Raw genomic sequence first — 18,990 nt, forward strand, 5'->3', positions numbered from 1 at the left:
TAGAGCAGAGCACTAATACTCTTGTGTAACTAGTGGAAGGTCGAGAGATATCGTGCTAACATCCTGACCTACGAATGAGGGGCTGGTAGCTAATTCTCAGAAAACTGTAAAGGATGAGCCAAGAGCATCCTCATCATTGTTAGAAAGTATGAATTCTTAGAGGATACTTTTAAGTAGAATCCTCACTATCAAATGCTGGATTGACGCACAAAAATAAATTTAAGAATATAGGAGAAACAAAAACACCCCATCAGGGATAACAGCCAGTGGTGATTATCCTTCTATCCTTTGGAGAAACCACAGTGCAAACAAGAAGGGGTTTTGTGCATTAGTTGGTGTGGTATCTATCTTTAAGGGCACAGGAAGGTCACTGACTTGTTAGCTCTGCAAAGACTTATATAAGTGAACTTTAGATATACATTCCAATTGTGACAACACTATGAATTTTATTTTTAAAAACTTTTTACATTCATTCTCACACCTTCACATATATCTTAAGAAAATAAACCAGGGGTAGGGGGCACCTGGGTGGCTCAGTCGGTTAAGCGGCCAGCTCTTGATTTCAGCTCAGGTCATGATCTCAAAGTCATGGGATAGAGCCCTGCGATGGGTTCCCATGATCAGAGGAGAGTCTGGGGTTCTCTCTCTCTCTCTCCCTCTCCCTCTGCCCCTCCCCTGCTTTCTCTCTCTCTAAAATAAATAAATTAAATCTTTAAAAAGAAAAAAAAAAAAAAAGAAAAGAAACCAGGGCACCTGGCTGGCTCAATCAGAGGAGTGTGCAACTCTTGATCTCAGGGTTGTAAGTTCGAGCCCCATGTTGGGTGTAGAAAGCACTTAACTAAATAAATATTTCAAAAAAAAAAAAAAAGAAAGAAAAGAAAACAGAAAATAAACCCATCAATCTAGTGTCAAATGCAAGTTTTAGCAACATGCTAAAATCCAAGTAGCTCCCCTGGAAAATACATAATTGAGTTTATCTCCAAAGAAAATCTCCAAAATTTGAAAATAAAATAAAATGAAGCTCCAGATTTGCCCATCAGTTTCAAATTTCAATGCAACAGGTTATCAAAAAATCACAAAAGAGTTTCAGAAATAATCAGAAGGCAAAAAAGGCCTACCCATGTAGAAAATTTCTTCTAAAGAGTAAAGACAGAGGAATAAGGAACCACTGTGATGCTGTTTTTCCATAGCACAAATATTTGATGAAGGAGACTATGGACTCTGAAAAACAAACTGAGGGTTCTAGAGGGGAGGGGGGGGTGGGAGGATGGGTTAGCCTGGTGATGGGTATTAAAGAGGGCACGTTCTGCATGGAGCACTGGGTGTTATATGCAAACAATGAATCATGGAACACTACATCAAAAACTAATGATGTAATGTATGGTGATTAACATAACATAAAAAAAAAAAAAAGAACTAGACTTCCTAGATTTTACCTGAAAACTCCCTAGACCCTGCAAATCCTTGCAAATTTGGGGGGGGGTGCCCTAGTTTTCTCTCTCTCATTTAGTATGCACCACCTAGGTGAGACAAAAAAGCTCTGTAAATTACTCACTGTTTTTATTTTACCCCTGCTGTGCTCCTTGCGAGCCTTCCTGGGTTTGTTATATACTCTGAAATATGGAGCATTAATGACCTTTTAGAAAGTGCCAACATATGTCAGGAGGTGGCTACTTGCTCTGCTCGCCATAAAAAAAGGGTGTTAATAGGCTCCAAAGGGGGCCCTCAGTAAGGAAAAAAGGACTTCAAATCTTTATTAACTGACTGCTATCTTGTAGGGGGATCCAAAGTGGTGAGCCCTAATTTAGAGAAAGGCTACATTCAAGAACAAGGGAAAGAAGGCACTAATGGAGTCCTTTTACAATTCGAATTAGACGTGTGACCTTGTAAAACCTGATTAACTATTGTGTTTTTTCATCTCCCCCTGTTGACAATTGGTTTGTTAAGTAGCTTCTCTTAATAGCAAATGAGTGTCACAGAGAGGGTGCTGCTGGAACCCAGCCTTGCCAATTTCCCGTATGCAGCAGATACTTCTCGCTGATTTTGGTTCATAAAATTATTTGAAAATAGAAACCAAAATCGTAAGATGGGGCTTATCATAGTCCCATCCCTGTCATTCCCATGGCCATTATACAAGAATTTTTAGAGCATTTTGATGACAAGGGTAATGAGATACTGGATTTGTTTTGTTTTGTTTTGTTTTGGGTTTTTTTTGCCTTTCTACCTTTCAGAATAGCATTGCAGACAATGTCTGACTTGATTAACAATTAACTCCAAATGGCTAAGCTACCACATTAGTATAGCAACAGTAGAGCTGAGCTGGCCGGCCACTACCTCTGCACATAACTGTTCAGGAAACGGCGCATCAGACAACAGAGCCAGCCAGGCCTCTCCAACAGGTGCCTTCATTCGGGGACAATAAGGGGAAGAAATATGCAGCCCAAACTCCTCCCACTCTTCTCATCACCCCATCCCCCCAACTCACCTATTGATACACTTAATATTGAACTAAGCTTTTTCACTAACATTCTAAATGCTTATTTGAAAGTTGTTTCACTACTTGATTCCAGTCTGGTCCAGAACCTAAAGCACTAAAATCCCCTGGGAAAAGCCGGTCTCCCGCTGTGTCTGGTTGAGACCGGACACAGGAATATTAGATATCTTGCCAAAGAACCTGTTCTCACGACATCTGTAACCCAACTGTGTAATGCCAAAGTCCAGAAGAGTTCTGGACCCAATTATGTGAAGGGAACTTGATACTCCCCCAAGTGTCGCATGAGTGCATTATTAGAAGTTGGAATCGCATGGGCATGTGGCCCCTGTCCTCAATGCACAATTTTGCACACAGGTGAAATGAGGATAACATGGACATTAAGGCAGCCTTGGAGGGGAAAAGAAATCACAGAGGGCCTCATGCAGGTTAGAAGCAAGGGATGATGTACCACCTATATTGACTTGGTGACGCCAACAGGGAGGGAGGCATTCTGTCTTGCTGCTCTAGGTTGATAGAACACTTAATTTCACTTTGGTACTGGATTAGGGAAGGAATGGGGAAAAGGAGGTGGAGCATGCTGGGTGACCAAGAGCAGATTACTCAGCCTCTCTGAACCTTTTAGTTTCTGGAAAAGTAAAATAAAATTTATGAAAGGCTAACATTAAATAAAGTATGTGAAATAGCACAAGTCTGGCACACAGTATAAGTTGAATAAGTAGCCACTATTTCTCATGATAATAATATTACCATGGTGGGCAGAATGGCTCCCCCAAAAGATACCCACGTTCTAGTCCGTGGAATCTGTGGATGTCACTTTATATGCCAAAAGGACTTTGCAGATGTGATTAAGGATTTTAAGATGGGGAGATGATCCTGGATTATCCATGTGGACCCTAAATGTGACAAGAAAAACATGGAGGAAAGTGTGATACAGACAGAAGAGAAAAAGGCAACGTGATAATAGAAGCAGAGCCTAGAGTGATACGAGCATGAGTCAAAGATCCAGCAGCCACCGGAAGCTGGAAGAAGGAATGGGTTTTTCCTTAGAACCTCTGGAGGCAATGCAACCCTGCTGACACCTTGATTTCTGACCCAGTGATACTGACTTCAGACTTCAGGCTTCCAAAGCTGTGACAGAAAAAAACTGATGCTTTAAGCCACTAAACGTGGTAATTTTTACAGCAGCCATAGGAAATGAATACAATTATGCTGGAATATTTTCAGGGTTTTCATCAATGCGGTCACCCAAGTAACAGAAGGTGAGGAGAATGGTGAAGTAATTGGCTCAACCAGATATCTGAGATTTGGATGAATGGGGGTTAGCGCCAAAGAATAATTTGATGAATTCCTGTTCAAGGGCCCCTATCAACAGTTATCACCTACAAGTCCTGACAGCTCCCTGCAAATTCCAAGTTTCAAAAGGTAACTGATAATTTGCAAAGAATTCAGAGAAGAGTCTTAACACTTATCCAGCTAGCATCTCAGTTTTATGTATTAAAATATTCATCCAACAAACATCTACTATTCACATTACATACTGCAGATGAAAAGCAAAATAGGACCAAGTATCTGAATCAAGGAATACCCAATCAGCTAGAAAACTCTGCTTAAACACTAAATAACACATTAATGCTTAGCTAAGCATTAGGTATTCTGGTAGAGATGACAAGTTGTTCCCCAATATCCGTTTTCTTCTTTTTATATGATAATAAAATTTTCAGCTGGACACATGGCTATTCAGATAAAAAACATGATTCTTCACTCCCTTATAGCTAGGTGACCATAATATTCAGTTATGGCCTGTAAGCTATGAGCAGAGGCAATGTGTGCAACCTCACTTCATGCCCATAAGAGGCAGGGAATGCAGTCCCTTCATCTCCTTCTTCTGTCCCTGTGACTTTATATGAACATATTGGTCAGAGACCTTAGCAAAGCAGGCAAGGGTAACAAGCACATAACAGATGGAAGACGTTTAGCTCTGGGCCACCTTAAAGTGACCATAGCTTTCCTGGACTGTTTATCTTCAGTCTTACATGGTAGAGAAGGAAATAAAAACAAGAGTTTTTTTAAATATTTTATTTATTTATTTAGAAAGAGAGAGTGCGGGGCGGGGGGGGAATTCCAAGTAGACTCCAGCTGAGCACAGAGCCCAACACGGGGCTCAATTTCACAACCCTGAGATCATGACCTGAGCTGAAAACAAGAGTCAGACACTTAACCAACTGAGCCACCCAGGTGCCCCAAAACAAGTTTTATCTTGTTTAAAACATTATTATTTTGGTTGTTTTACAGGAACCAAATCTAGACCCAGATGAACAGAGCTAAAAGTTCTCAATGATTCAAAGTGACATCTCATATCTGTACAGACAGGTGTATAACAAGAGAAATGGGCCTACCTGTGAATTAATAATTCCAAAGTGAAAGCAACTTTATTTTAATTATAATTATAATGTTGCATTTTAGTTGCTTGGACCAGGCTGGTTGGAACACAGAGAGAGAAGTAAGAGAGTGCTAGATAGTCCTAAGAAGAACAGAAACCCAAATTTGTGAACAAAAGCACACGGTTTATGATTCGCCTTCTGCTCCCAAAGGACATGTGGTAGAATAATCAGAATGATGTTCTGGAATGTGCACAGGATTTGAGGTCAGAAAACTTGGATTCAGGTTCCAGTTCCATAACATACCAATGTTGTGACCTTAAACAAGTCAATTAACTTCTTGAGTCTCTGCGACCTTCTGTATAAAATGACATAATACTGTCTACACTACCCAGCACATATGAAGAAGGAATGCAGTAATAAAAGTGAGCCTATAGAGAAGGTGGCAAAACATTGCATAAGCTACTACTGACAGCAGAGGTTGAAAACTGGGAGTTTATGAGCTGAATTTTCCTCTTAGGTATGTTTTTGTTTGACCTGCACAGTGCTTTAACATTTTTAATTTGTTGCCAACATTTGAAACCAAGAGATTCCACATAAAAGCAGACTCTCTGCTCTATCTGGAGAAATCTAAGTGTCGGACAACATTAAGTCCTCGCTGCTGCCTCGCAACAGTCAGCCTGCACTGAGCATTTATTTGTTCATTCCTTCAACCAATCTTTATCCATAAAGGACTATGTGGCAGGCACTGTTCCAGGTGCTGAATGGACACAACGGAAAAAACAGATGAGGTGGCTGCTCTCACTCACCTTGTTTCCTGGGGGGTATTCATAATGTACTGCCACCCAGCCCTTTCTACTCCCTGCTTGGCCTCTGCAGGCTCAGGAGTTTGCAAACGCAGACTGCTTCCAAGAAAATGCTTTCTGTGGTGGGAAGCGGTAGAGAGGTTGTAGAATTTTGTGCCTGGATTAGGGTCTCGGTACCTGGCAGGATGAGGTCGGCAGGCAAAGTGAGGAGGAAAACAAAGGAATTTCAGTTTGCACCAGGATGATATGGTCTCAACCAAATAACTCTCAGAATTAGAAAAGATGGGTCACTTTTCTACTCCTTCATGCCCTCATTCAATAAGCATTCACTAAATGCGAGGCCTGGGCCAGATACTGTACCAAGGGGGAAGATACAAAAAAAGATAGATATATACATACATACATACATATACATACATGCATACACACACATACATACCTCAGGATATTGACCACTTAGTCACCCTCCAAAGCTTGAGAAATACCAAAATCAGACTTACAGCATTTCAACCCAAGGACACATCGCCCCCCCATAATCACTGGCATGCCACAGGTCTAAAATTCTTTTTATCCGTTAATGGCAATACCCACCTTCTTTTCTTATGTGTTCTAAGTGCTTTATATGGATTAAATCATTTTGTTTGCATACCAACCCCACATAATAGGCATTATTTCATTCCCATTTTACAGCTGCCACCTAAAAATATACTGTTAAATCCTATAACCACATTTTACCATTTTAAGATCTAGGGTTTCTTCTCCATCATCTGGCTTTTGGACTGAGTATGATAGTTTGTTGTCTATTCGTTTAAATTTCTTATCTTTTACAAGCAAAATTTGGTGAAAAGTCATTTTAATTTCTTCTCCGCTTACTATTCTCTGCCTTGAGTGGTTTTATCACCAGTAGCACTAAAACTAGTTCAATGAAAAATAATAATATTATTATTTTTAAAAAAGCTATTGTTTATTGCAAGTGTATAATGCTAGATACTTCATAGATTTTATCTCATTGCTGCCTCCCTACTCAGACAAATTAGGGAACTGAGGTTCAGAGAGACAAGTAATTATCCCAGCTCACACAGCTGACACGTGTCAGGGCTCAAATATAAACCAAGACTTCAAACCTAGTACTCTTTATATGTTCCACATGACATATCCTGAAGGGACTGGAAGGCAAAATGGAAACAAATAAGTAAACTTGAAGCTGAGATCATCAGATTTTTTATGAATCTGAAGATTTCCAGGCAGAGCACAGGGCCTAGTCAGAAGAGGGTGGGGGATCCTGGCGGAGAAGTGGGCTTTCCAAGAGGGGCCACCCCACTAGCAACAATTAGAATAATCCCAAAAAAGACATGGCATCATCTACCCACTGGTGATCTGCCTGGTGTGGCTTCATGATCTACCAGCAGATGCTGAGGTATTCTTTATCTGAAGATGATAATTTTTAAATGGCTTTGGTTTTAAGGTTGGATTATCACATGTGGTCATTTTCACCTAATTAAATCATATTCAGTTCAAAATTATATAGAAACAGCTAAAAAAGACCTTAGGGGAAACAAGTTCTTCTGGATGAAAAATCAAATTTAGCCACCAATAAACTCAATTCAATGAAAAATGGAAACAAGAAAGCAGACTCCCTGGTTACACTGCATGTATGCTAATGGGCCATGAGCATCCAATGCATTAGTACAAGATATCCAGTATGTTTCAGATCTGAAACCATGTATTAAAAATAAACAGAATCAAATAATCAATGGCAAATGATCCCTGTTGATCTCTGAATCTGATTTTGAAAGCATGGCACCACATGGAAGATCAAATAATGCACATAATGTTAGAAAGACAAACAGCTGATTCATAGCTGGCCTTCATTTACAGATGTCCAATGACTTCAGTATGAGTCTTTTACCACAACCCTCTAAAACAGAGGAGACATAAAGAAATAAAAAGAAAGGACAAGAAGGAATCTCAAGAGAGAAACTAGGAAAGGAAACAGTCCATGGGGATATTTTTGCTCCCAGCTACGGGAAAAGTATCACACTTTCTCCTGGTAACCTTGACCTGCTTTTCCTGGCTCAGCAGTAGCAGCTGTGTCACATCGGCTTAGCATCTGCTTATCAATCTAATTGTGCAAACCTGACTCCCGTTTCCAGTGTCCTTAGCATGCAGGATATCCCAGTGACCGGGCTGACTGAGCAGCCTGCAGAATAGGAAACAACCAGTTCTTAGGGGAAGGAGGGCAAGGCAAGGGTTGGAGAGATGACCAGAACCTGGTTTCTTTACTGTCCAATGATCACAAGTGGAAAGAATATTTGTTAGGCAGCCCATGGGGCAGGTTGTTCTGAAGGCGCAAAGTTAATGGGTTTTTGAATCTTAAAAAGAAAAATATCACACCACCACATCCTTCAGTAAATATGGAATGGTCTGTCAGTCCCCTGAGGGCACTGTTGCACTGACACTGTGGCATGATAATCACATCTTCTAAACCAAAAATGGGGACACAAGAAATAGTGAGACCAGGACGCAGAGCTACAGTGATTGAGAGGATGGCTCTCTTGTCAGGCTTCTGAGGTTCAAATTCTGCCTCCACCATTGACCAATCATGTGGCCTTGGAAAAGCTACTGAAGCTCAAGAGCACCCTTTGGTTCTGGTGAAGATTAGATGAGTTAATGAACAGAAAGGTACAGAACCATGCCTCTAATATGGTCCCAATAAATATGTAGTCAGAGATAATGTGTGTTTACTTATGGAAACAAAATAATATTAACAGCCAACATAAGACAATTTGACATTAAATCTATACCCCAAAGAAGTCTGGATTACATGGTTTATATAGTATATACTCAACCACAGTGAAGTTTACAGTGTGTGATCCCTCCTTGTCAGAGGACTTCTTGTGATCTGGACCCTTCTAAATGGCCTAGCCTGCAGTATCCGCCACTAGTCATTGAGTGAACAAATAATTACTGAGTTTGGCTTAATCTGTTCTTAAGATTTAGAAGCTGTTCTAGGCAATGGGGACACAACAGGGAACAAAAGTCATAATCTCTCTCTCACATAGAGCTTACATGCTAGTAGGGGAAACAAAAAATATACAGATACACAAAACAAAAACAAAATGGCAATACAAATACAGAGTCAGGGAGTGATAACTACGGCGAAGAGAAATGAAAGGGGATGCTGAGGCGGAGAGCTGCAATTTCTAATGCATGTGGTCAAGTATCTCTGAAGAGGTGAGAGTCGAGCAGAAATCTGAAGGAAGTGAAAGAGGAGATAAGGCAAACATCTTGACATAATTCCAAGCAGAAGGATCAGCAATAGCAAAGAAGCCCAGTGTGCCTGGCAGCCTGAAGAAAAGCAGGTGAGCATGTCCAGAGCACAGTGAAGGAGGGAGGGAAGGGAGGAGAAGCAATCAGCAAGTCACTCAGTGGCCCACTGTGCTGGTGGTCAGAGCATCACAGGGCGTTTGGAATACCCAAAAATATGCTGAGAAGCTATGAGAAAACTTTGAGCAGAGGAGTGCCACAATCTGACCTCTCTTTAAAAGGACCCCTCTGGCAGCTCTGTGGAAAACAGACTGTAGCAAGTAAGAATGGGATCGATGAAACCAGCGTGGAATCTTCTGTAACAAACCAGCTGAGAAAAGAGTGGCTTGCCACGTAGGATGGTAATGCGAGAAATGGTCAGATCTGGGATATATTTTGAAAGCGGGGCAAACACCATCCACCGATAAGTTAAATAAATCATTTAAAAGAAAGATAACAGTGACTCTAAGGTTTTTAGCAAAAGCCAGCTGGGTGACTGTCACATTGAGAAAGCTTGGAAGAGGTTGGTTTTGAGATGGAGGGGCATTAAGGTCTTGGACAAGCTAAGTTTGAAATGCCTATTTAACATCCTGATGGATGCCAAGTAAGAAAGATAAATGAAACTTGAGTTCAGGGGAGAGATCAAATCAAGAGATATCTATTTAGGAGTCATTAGCATATAGATGGTATTTAACATGGGACTGAATGAGATCACCAAGAAATTGAGTACAGCTAAAGAAAATGTCCTAGCGTTTAGGGCTGAGTAAAGCAGGACCCAACAAAAGCTGGAAAGATTGCTTAGTTAGGACAAAATGTGCAGTAGAAAGAGGCTGAAGTTAGGCATCTAGAGACCCAAACCTTAATCACAGCTGTATAACTGGCTGCCATTAAGGTCTCTTCATGTCCAGCGCATAACCTATAAAATGAGGCGTATCATCTGGGCCTGCACCCTCACTGTTCGTGGGAAGCACAACATATTTCTCCTGTGAGAAGCCACCAGGGAAATGTTGTGGCACTGCTAGCAGGAAGGAGAGAGAAGGTGTGAGCCAAGGACATACCACACTCTACTGGGAAGAGAAGGACCAGGAATAAGGCCAGAGGCAAATTCCAAAACATGCTACAGGCTGCATTTCCAGCCCCCAGCCCCAATTCCTCCTTCCCATCTCCTAAGTAATGCCAACTCTAAGCTACAAATGAATACACTCAGAGGAGCACTAAAATGGTTAAGTCAGAGCAGCATCAAAGAAGAAAAAAAAATACTGGGGAGGTTTAGAGAGCAAAGGAAATAGAAAATATTCTTGTCTTCCTTACTGGTTAGGAGTTGAAGAAAGAAAAGAGAATGTAACCTTGGCTACTTGCCATTCCCATGAGGGGAGGCAGCATGCAGGGCCCTTTTGAGGGAGATCAATGCTCAGGATCCTGGTGGGTAAGAGGTTATGTAGTGGAGTCTCTGATTAGTAATTCAACTAGGATTGATTCCAAGGGCTGATGTGCAGGGATTCAATCCTGGGAAGGAAGAAGTTTGATCTGTGTTCCAAATTGGCAGTGAAAGATTAATTTATTTTAGAGATTGTTTCTGAGTGGAGAAAAGAGATGAGACCATTGAAAACAGTAAATGATGAACTACCCAGAATTCTAGTTTCCCCTCATTGTTTCAGGAATAAAACAATGAGCAAAAGAGAGGATACGAACTGGTATAAATATGTTCCAGTATATGAATGCATCATTAAAAAGAAAACATTAATTAGTTGTCTTCTCTTCCCCTTGAACTTTTCATTTAGGAACAGCCACAGTTTTAGGGACTAGACAAAGAAAGGATATAGATATCACTCAAGAAGTCATTCAATAAAACATCATGGCTACATTTAAGTGGTATTTTACATATTTGGGAGGAGAAAGATATCATTAAAAGTACCCCAAAAAGTGCGTGCACACACACACACAAACCCAAATACAATTAGTTTATGTATTTGACTTATTTGACTTAAATGCTTCATTAAAAAAAAAAAGCAATATATATGAATCACAAGTCCATTTTGTCCTCATACCCAGTCCTAAGCCTCTAGCAATAAAGACTGCTGTTCTGTATTTATTTTAAATACAAATGTTATCATACTATACCTACCATTCTGCCACTAGCTCTTTTTCACTAGACATTGGTTCTTTTGGATATGTACATGTTGATACAAGGGATTTATGTCATACCTTAAATTCTTTCTCAGTTATTCATGCATCCTCACACTATCCCATGTAATCCTCTCGAGTAAACTGAATAGAATATAGCACTCTTCACTTTACAGATGATAGGACAGTACCGAAGACTACCCCACTGGTAGGACTGAACCTTCTGTCTCCTTGGTTAATTCTCCTTCACTATACCAACCATTTTCCAAACTGTATTATTAGCAGTAAAACCATTCTTTTCAGATGTAAACCTTACACAGAATGCCAATATCTAAGAGGAATTCATGTTAGGCAGAGGCAGAGGTCCTGAGCCATGCCCCTCCGTCTCCCCTACCCCCAGCAGTGACTCTCCAAGCAGGCTCATGAAGCTCTGGCCTGCACGTTCTGGACAAGGGTGATAAACAGACCAAGGAGCCCACAGCAAGTTGATCGATGAGAACACACTTATTGTGATACCACCTGTGTAAGATGGGGTCATGGGCAAAAGGACACTGGCAAAGCTGGTCCTATGTGAGCTGACCCAGAGTGAAAGCTGTTTAACATTCTCCTGGGATTAAAACTCAGCAAAAGAAGGTTTCCAGAAGATAAGCATCTCATGTTGTGGTGGGAAAACAGAGATGCTGGAGATGGACAAGAAGAGCGGTGAGCAAACATCATGGAAAGGGTGGTTCCTGCTGAGGAAAGAAGAGAGAACAAATCCCTCAAAAGAGGCAGTTCAGTTTTTGGGAGAAAAAAAAAAAAGCATCCAGAGAAATGAATGGATAATATAATAACAAAGACCAAAAAAAATACGTTCAATATATATATGGAGCCAAAGTCTCAGAAGGGAAAAAAAATTAGAAGGATGTTTTTTGGTTTTTCAAATAGAATGACAGGAGTCTGAGGAGAAGGAAAAAGGCCTCAAGACTAAATAAATTCTCAAAAATATAGGGATAACACAATGTAAAGGTGGACATGTAATAAAAATAGCATAAAGCTCAAGAAGCCTACAGTGTATGGCACTCTGAATGAAAGAATGATTTAATTTGAGATGAAGAAATAAGATTATGGATCAAAAGTGACACATTGCATACAAATAAATACGGCAGAAATCCTGAAGACAAGGATGATGCTGAAAATTGGTGTCAACTAAATCTCAGGGTTGGAAGGTTCAGGATTAGAAGAATAAGAAAACAATAAGAAACTCAATAAATGTCAAAAATATAGATCAAACATGCTTTTTAGACATAAGGTAATAACTGCCCTATTCAATCAGGAAAATAATAGCAAATGTTCACCCAGGACATGTTCTGCTGCTAATCCTAAAGCAGCTATTTAAAGCAAGACACTTTTAAGGAAAAAAACCATTTATTAGGGAGAACTAAACACACAACAGATTACATGCATTTTACTATAGGTTAACTAATGCTATTCAATAGTACTTGTGAATAATACATAAGTGTAAGTACAAATCAAATCCTTCCTCAAGAAATTATTTGTGAGAAGTTTGCCAGGAGACCTGCTGAGCGTTAAGGTTCGACTTTCAGTCTTGTTCCTTCATGTTCCATGCAAGTCTTGTTAACTCCAGGCATCAACAGGGATATGCTAAGAGTAACGGGCTCTATAATTTCTCAATGATACAGGTTTCCTGCTTTTGCTACACAAGTTTATCAACTGCTTGTACTGCTCTATTTCTATTGTTGTAGTGAAAGTTGATACTATACATAAAATCTACAAGGCATGCCTCCAATTTCCTTTGCTAATTCCCTCTACACTAGACTGCCATAGTTAGAGAAATATTAGCTTTCGTGACTTGGGGTAGGAAAATAATACCTTCAAGACTGAGCAGAGGCCACTCAAATACCTTTCCTCTATGCTTGTTTTCTATTTCTTACTCTAAATGCCACTATTATAAAGCACTTTATTACCCTGGGTATGAGCGCAGTGTATCAAACTAAACTGAAGTACTAAGAAACTGTTTTTATGACTGTTTTGTGTGGGTTATACCAAGACTGAAAAAACAATAACTCGGAAAAAAGTGGGCCAGTTACAACAGATAAGATTTATTTACAAGAAAATTTGAGCTTGCATAATAGAGAATGAAAAATAGCATCTTTGCTAACCGTGCTATGGTCATAACTGATATTACTTTCTCAAAAATCCCTGAATAAATAAAATAAAAATAAGCCAAGTCCTGTTAGAAACCAGAAAAATTCAAAATACAGTAAGAAGAAAGATAAAAGAACAGCCTTACTCTCAAGATATCACGGACGTGATAACATGTGAAAATATGATATAAAGTAAATGTTCAATGGAAGGACATAAAAATGGAAAAAAAGTAAATGGAAATAGTTTAAGAAAATAAAAGGAAGCATAAATAGAAAAGAGGGATTGAGAAAAATGTATACAGACAAAGTGAAGTGAATAAGATAGTGAAGAGAAAGTAAAAGTAGGACTCTGTATATATAGAATAGATGGTAATAATACAAAAAAAATATTTTTAAGGTGGAACAAAAAGAAAAACTATTGAGATGATGGTATTCATTATGAAACTACCCCAAGAGCAAGAAAAAAAAATTGTAGGACATATGTTGATAAATACTGAAAAACTTATCAAAAGGTAAATAAACATTTTTTTAAAGATTTATTTATTTATTTGAGAGAGAGAGCATGCCAAGCAGGGGGAGGGGTAGAGGGAGAGGAAGAGGGAGAGGGGGGCAGAGAATCTCAAGCAGACGCTCCCCTGAGCATGGAGCCCAACACAGGACTCAATCCCACAACCCTGAGATCATGGCCTGAGCTGAAATCAAGAGTCAGACACTCAACCGACTGAGCTACCCAGGAGCCCTGAATAAACATGTTTAATAGTAGATCCTTTCGCTCAAAAATAAATGACAAAGCTGTCAAATATGTGTCCTTGAGTCAAATGACCTCACTGACCTGGAACTGTAGTACTGCAACTGGTAAGGAGGGGACCGATAGGAGGAATAATGAGGTGACAAAATAATAAATAAGAAACAATAACAAAAATTTACTGATTTAGAGACCAGTAAAACTGCACTATTTTTAAGAAAAATTATCAGTAATCAGGATGGGGTCAGAAGGATGAGTTGCATTCATCATTTCACATGTCAGGGGTCTTTAGAACATTCAGGTAGACACATCCCCTTCCACATATTCTCACCACCAAATCTACGAACCCAGCTATATCAGCACCCAATTACTCTGCCTTCTCTCCTGTTATAATGAATTATAATCATTATATTTATTCTGTGGTTTTCTCTAAGACCACCCTTTTTATAGTGTACTAGATCTGATGCTGATTCACCTACATTGGCCTGGAATTATCAGTTTTTCTCTGTTAGATCATCCCCCTCAACAAATATGCTGTAATACCTCCTGTCTTTAAATAGTCTCCCTATATTTCATGGCCAACCTGTTACTCTCCCCTTTACTACCTGTCTTTACCTCCTCCCAATCAGTCTTAACCCACTCTAGTAGGATTTCTTTCCCACCCAGTCCTTCTAATATATACCCTATCCAATTGGAGTCAGCTTACGAAAATTAGGAGCAAGAAGGCAGGAGGACAGAGTAAGGCAGTTACAAAGAAAGCATTTGTGTGATATTATTAAAAAGATTTAAGAAGGAAAAATATTTATGGTCTTGCACATAAGGAATCTCTATAAAAGCAGAAGTCTGTTGTCAGAGTGCAAAGAAGAGATGGCCAGAAGATGAAATGCATTTAGAGCTAAAAGGAGGAGAAACAGGGGCACCTGGGTGACTCAGTTAGTTGGGCGTCTGCCTTTGGCTCCGGTCATGATCCCAGGACCCTGGGATTGAGCTCCACCTCCGGCTCCCTGCTCAGCATGGAGTCTGCTTCTCCCTCTCCATCCACCTCTCCCTCTGCTCATGCTTTCTTGAAAAAAAAAAAAAAAAAAAGGAGGAGAAACAGGTGAAGAAATGCATCATGAAAACCTGAGAAACCGGAGTTCACAAGAAACTGGGTTGGCTTTGACAGTGAAAGAGGAACAGTAAATATATATTTATAGTATGTAAATAAACTTTATTTTAAAAAAAAAAACTGCAGGTTTAATGAGAACTACCTCAAAAGAATAAGTCTCCACAAACGTTTGGTATAAAGTCTTCCAATTGCCATTTTATACCGCCGATCCTATTAGTATGATGCGTTTTCAAATTCTGAATGCTCCTAAGGCCAATGCTGTAGCATTATTAAACAAAATTTAGTTCCAGCCTCCGAATGTCCTTCAAATGTATTAACTGGCTGTTTAAATTCAACAGCTAGGATCTCCTGATAGCAAAAAGTGAGGAAAGAAGGCATCACTCATCCAAAGCAACAATTTTGGGGGGATGTGAACTAAGAGGAAGTTGGGGTAGGGGCCAACAAGATTTAAAAGCTAAATTGCTAACCAAACCACTTTCAACCAATGAGGGTTAGTCATGAAATGTATTAGAAAAGTCTTCCGAGGCAGTGAAAACCATGAAACTGGCAACAATTCATTTTTAAAGAACCATGAGGCAAGCTGGAAGAGAGATCATTTGAACTTTGACATCAGGAGGGAAGAAAAAAAATTACAGCCAGAGCTGCATTCACCCCAGTACTACTCTGTACTCTCTTCCTCATTCATGTGGGCAAGACAGGGCAAAGGCTGTGCCCATGTCATTGTCACCACTCCCTAAGCACGGAGCTAGCCACTGAAGGGGAGCCTCCAGCTTCTGGGGCTCCCGTGTGCTGACTAGAAACAGTGATCAAGCCATACACCTGCAGGACTTTCCATAACATATCTACAGGCAAAGAACTAATACTCTCTCCCTTGGGTGTTTAGTTTTAAACATTTTGCAAAATCCTGGCCATGTCTGCATATATACACAGCAGAACTGAACTAACCAAGTGTTTGGATCTTTCTTTACTTAGGCATATCCTTGCAGTTTTACATGCATCTGGAAATTCTGGTTTCGCAGGCTGTTCCTGGGATGATCAAATATGTCAATATGTCCATCTGGATGTTGGAATCTTCTACAGAGACTACTGCATAAATATAATTGAATTCTTACGTATTTCCAAGTGGATAATAAAATTCCACCCACCCCCTTTCCATTTCAAAGAAATACATTTTTTAATGGAATAACTCCTCAGGAAGGTAGAGAGGGTAAGTAAAGAGAAAAAAAATCAAACTAGTTTATTTGATTTTCTACTAACAAGGCTGGGCTCTTGTGGGTTTGAGGAAAAAATGATATGAGTAGTAATTATGTGTGTGTTTTAGTTATCCACACTATTCCTATTCCTTGATAATCTTTTGTTTGCAATTTACTGAATAAAATGAAGGATCTCAGAAAAGAAGTTGATTCTAATTAATTTCTGAGAATTCTTGTCCTTTGATCTAGTGACTTGCCCACTCTCTGAAATAAAATCTAGCCAACCCCTCCCCAAATGATCTAACATCAGAATGGGGGCAAGACTTCATGCCAAACCTAATATCGGTGTGTTATTTCCACAAAACATCCTGAAAACAGCACAGCCCAAATCCCCATGAGACCAAGACAAGGCATTCCATAACTAAAGGATATCCCCTTATGTGATAAATATGGCATCCCTCTCACATTGAAGTACCCCTAAGACTTTAAAACCTCACAAAACATAGCCCAGAGAGCACTAAGTGACAGGAAAAATAGTATGGCACTTCTATGACCAAAATAAACATTTGGTGGATGAAAGCCTCATGTTCCATTCCTCTGACCACACATTGGCAAGGCCTTTGTCAGCTGCTTGGAACTGGCTTGACCATTTCCTCTCAAAAGCTGTTCATTTGGGGCGCCTGGGTGGCTCAGTCGTTGAGCGTCTGCCTTCGGCTCGGGTCATGATCCCGGGGTCCTGGGATCGAGCCCCATATCGGGCTCCCTGCTCGGCGGGAGGCCTGCTTCTCTCTCTCCCACTTACCCTGCTTGTGTTCTCTCTCTGGCTGTCTCTCCCTGTCAAATAAATAAATAAAATCTTTAAAAAAAAAAAAAAAAAAAAAAAAAAAAAGCTGTTCATTTCAAGAGATGCCCTCTGTTTAAGCCGAATCCGAATCCCATGTAAAAGGGTAATACCTGTCTGTACTTTTGCTCAGTTTGTCAAAGAGAGACTTTTCTTTCCTATCCCATAACAATTATGGAAACATAGAGCAGTAGTTTCATGCAATGCTAATCTTCAGAATCATGTACGAGGCTTGTTAAAAATATGGATTCCTGGTACCCGGACTTACTTAACCAGAGTCTCTGAGAGACAGATGAGCCTTGGAATCACATATTTATCCCCTGCCCCTAGGTGATGCTAATGATTAGCCAAGTCTGGGGAAGCCCAGTCAAATGGAAAGCATGTGGAACCTCAGTGCAGAGAGGCTTCATTTCATCTTTTCCTCTATAGGTATGGCCTCCCTAGGTCTCTATTCTCCGGCTTGTGAAATGGTGGTAAGACTGACTGCCTCCTTTCTCCTTCATCTCACTAGGATGTTGTATAGGCCAAAGAGATACTGACCTTAATTTTCTGATCCGTGGATCGGAGAGGACTGAGACATGCCCTTCTCATATTTATTCAGGGCTGGGGGGTATGCCTCATTTGCCTGCATACAGTGGCCAGTTTTTGTGCTGACACTCTGTTCCCATGTTTCTGGAGTGGCAGAGCCAGGGGCAGAAAAGGAACAAGGATGAATGAATCTGTCAAATGTGTGGACCAGTTGATACATTTTTGCTGGGCCTCACCACTCTTGACACCCAGCCTCCCTCCTAAGAAAACGTACTGCATGGAGCCCTGGGTGTTATACGCAAACAATGAATCATGGATCACTACATCAAAAACTAATGATGTACTGTATGGTGACTAACATAACATAACATAACAAAACAAGACAAAATAAAATAAAATAAAATAATAAATAAGAGAACATATGAATTCCTAAGTAATCAGGAATATGGTGTTGTCAGCCACCTGGAGTGGTCAGGACATGCTTGGCCTCTTCAGAAAATACTGTGAAAGAAGAGACAGTCAAGACAGTCTTTTTTTTTTTTTTTGTCTGCATTTTGAAGATACGGTTTGTTACTCTAGAAAGCAAAACTTAGTCAAATGAAAATAAATTGTAATAAATATTTTCTTTCAGGAGTCTTTGTGGAAGATGAATGTGCTGTTTTAAGATGAAAGAGAGCCCTCACCTCGTTCAAATCCAGATTACACTTTGAAAGGTCATAGGAAAAAATTTGAATATTCAATGACAATAGGGTGTGGTCTTTTAATGCTTACCTGTTTCTATCATAGTACCTGCCAGAGGGCTGGGCACATAGTAAGCACTCAATAAATACAAGTTGTCTAATTGATCCTTACATCTGTCCACAGGGGTCTTGAGATTTCTTCTAAGGAAGAAATAAGCCAAATGGACCTTGTTAATAATGCCTCTGTATGCTGGAAACTGGAGAAGGCTGTTTAAATACAATGAAATCAGATGTCACCAGACCCTTGCATTTTCTTGGGCTCCTGGACAAGACCCAGAGGGCCATGCTGCTGCCATGGATATATTCTCTAATGGAGTATTTATACCTCGGAGACTCCAGCCAGCTAGGAGACTATTTATGCGGCAGTAAAAAAACTTGAACAGGAAGCTGTTTGTCTCTAATAGTTTCAGGTATTTCTATCCATCTCTGCTCACCATGTGTCCTGTTGAATTATACTGTGTCCAGAGTGTGACAGCAGAGGCCCGTAATGGGACTTCCGTAATGGAATGGCCTGAGAGAGGGAGTGGAGGAGACTGCAAGAGAATGGGGGAGCAGGGAAGAGGAAGAGGGTTTCAAAAGA

The sequence above is a fragment of the Halichoerus grypus genome, chromosome 9, assembly GCF_964656455.1.
Source record: "Halichoerus grypus chromosome 9, mHalGry1.hap1.1, whole genome shotgun sequence".
NCBI lineage: Eukaryota > Metazoa > Chordata > Mammalia > Carnivora > Phocidae > Halichoerus > Halichoerus grypus.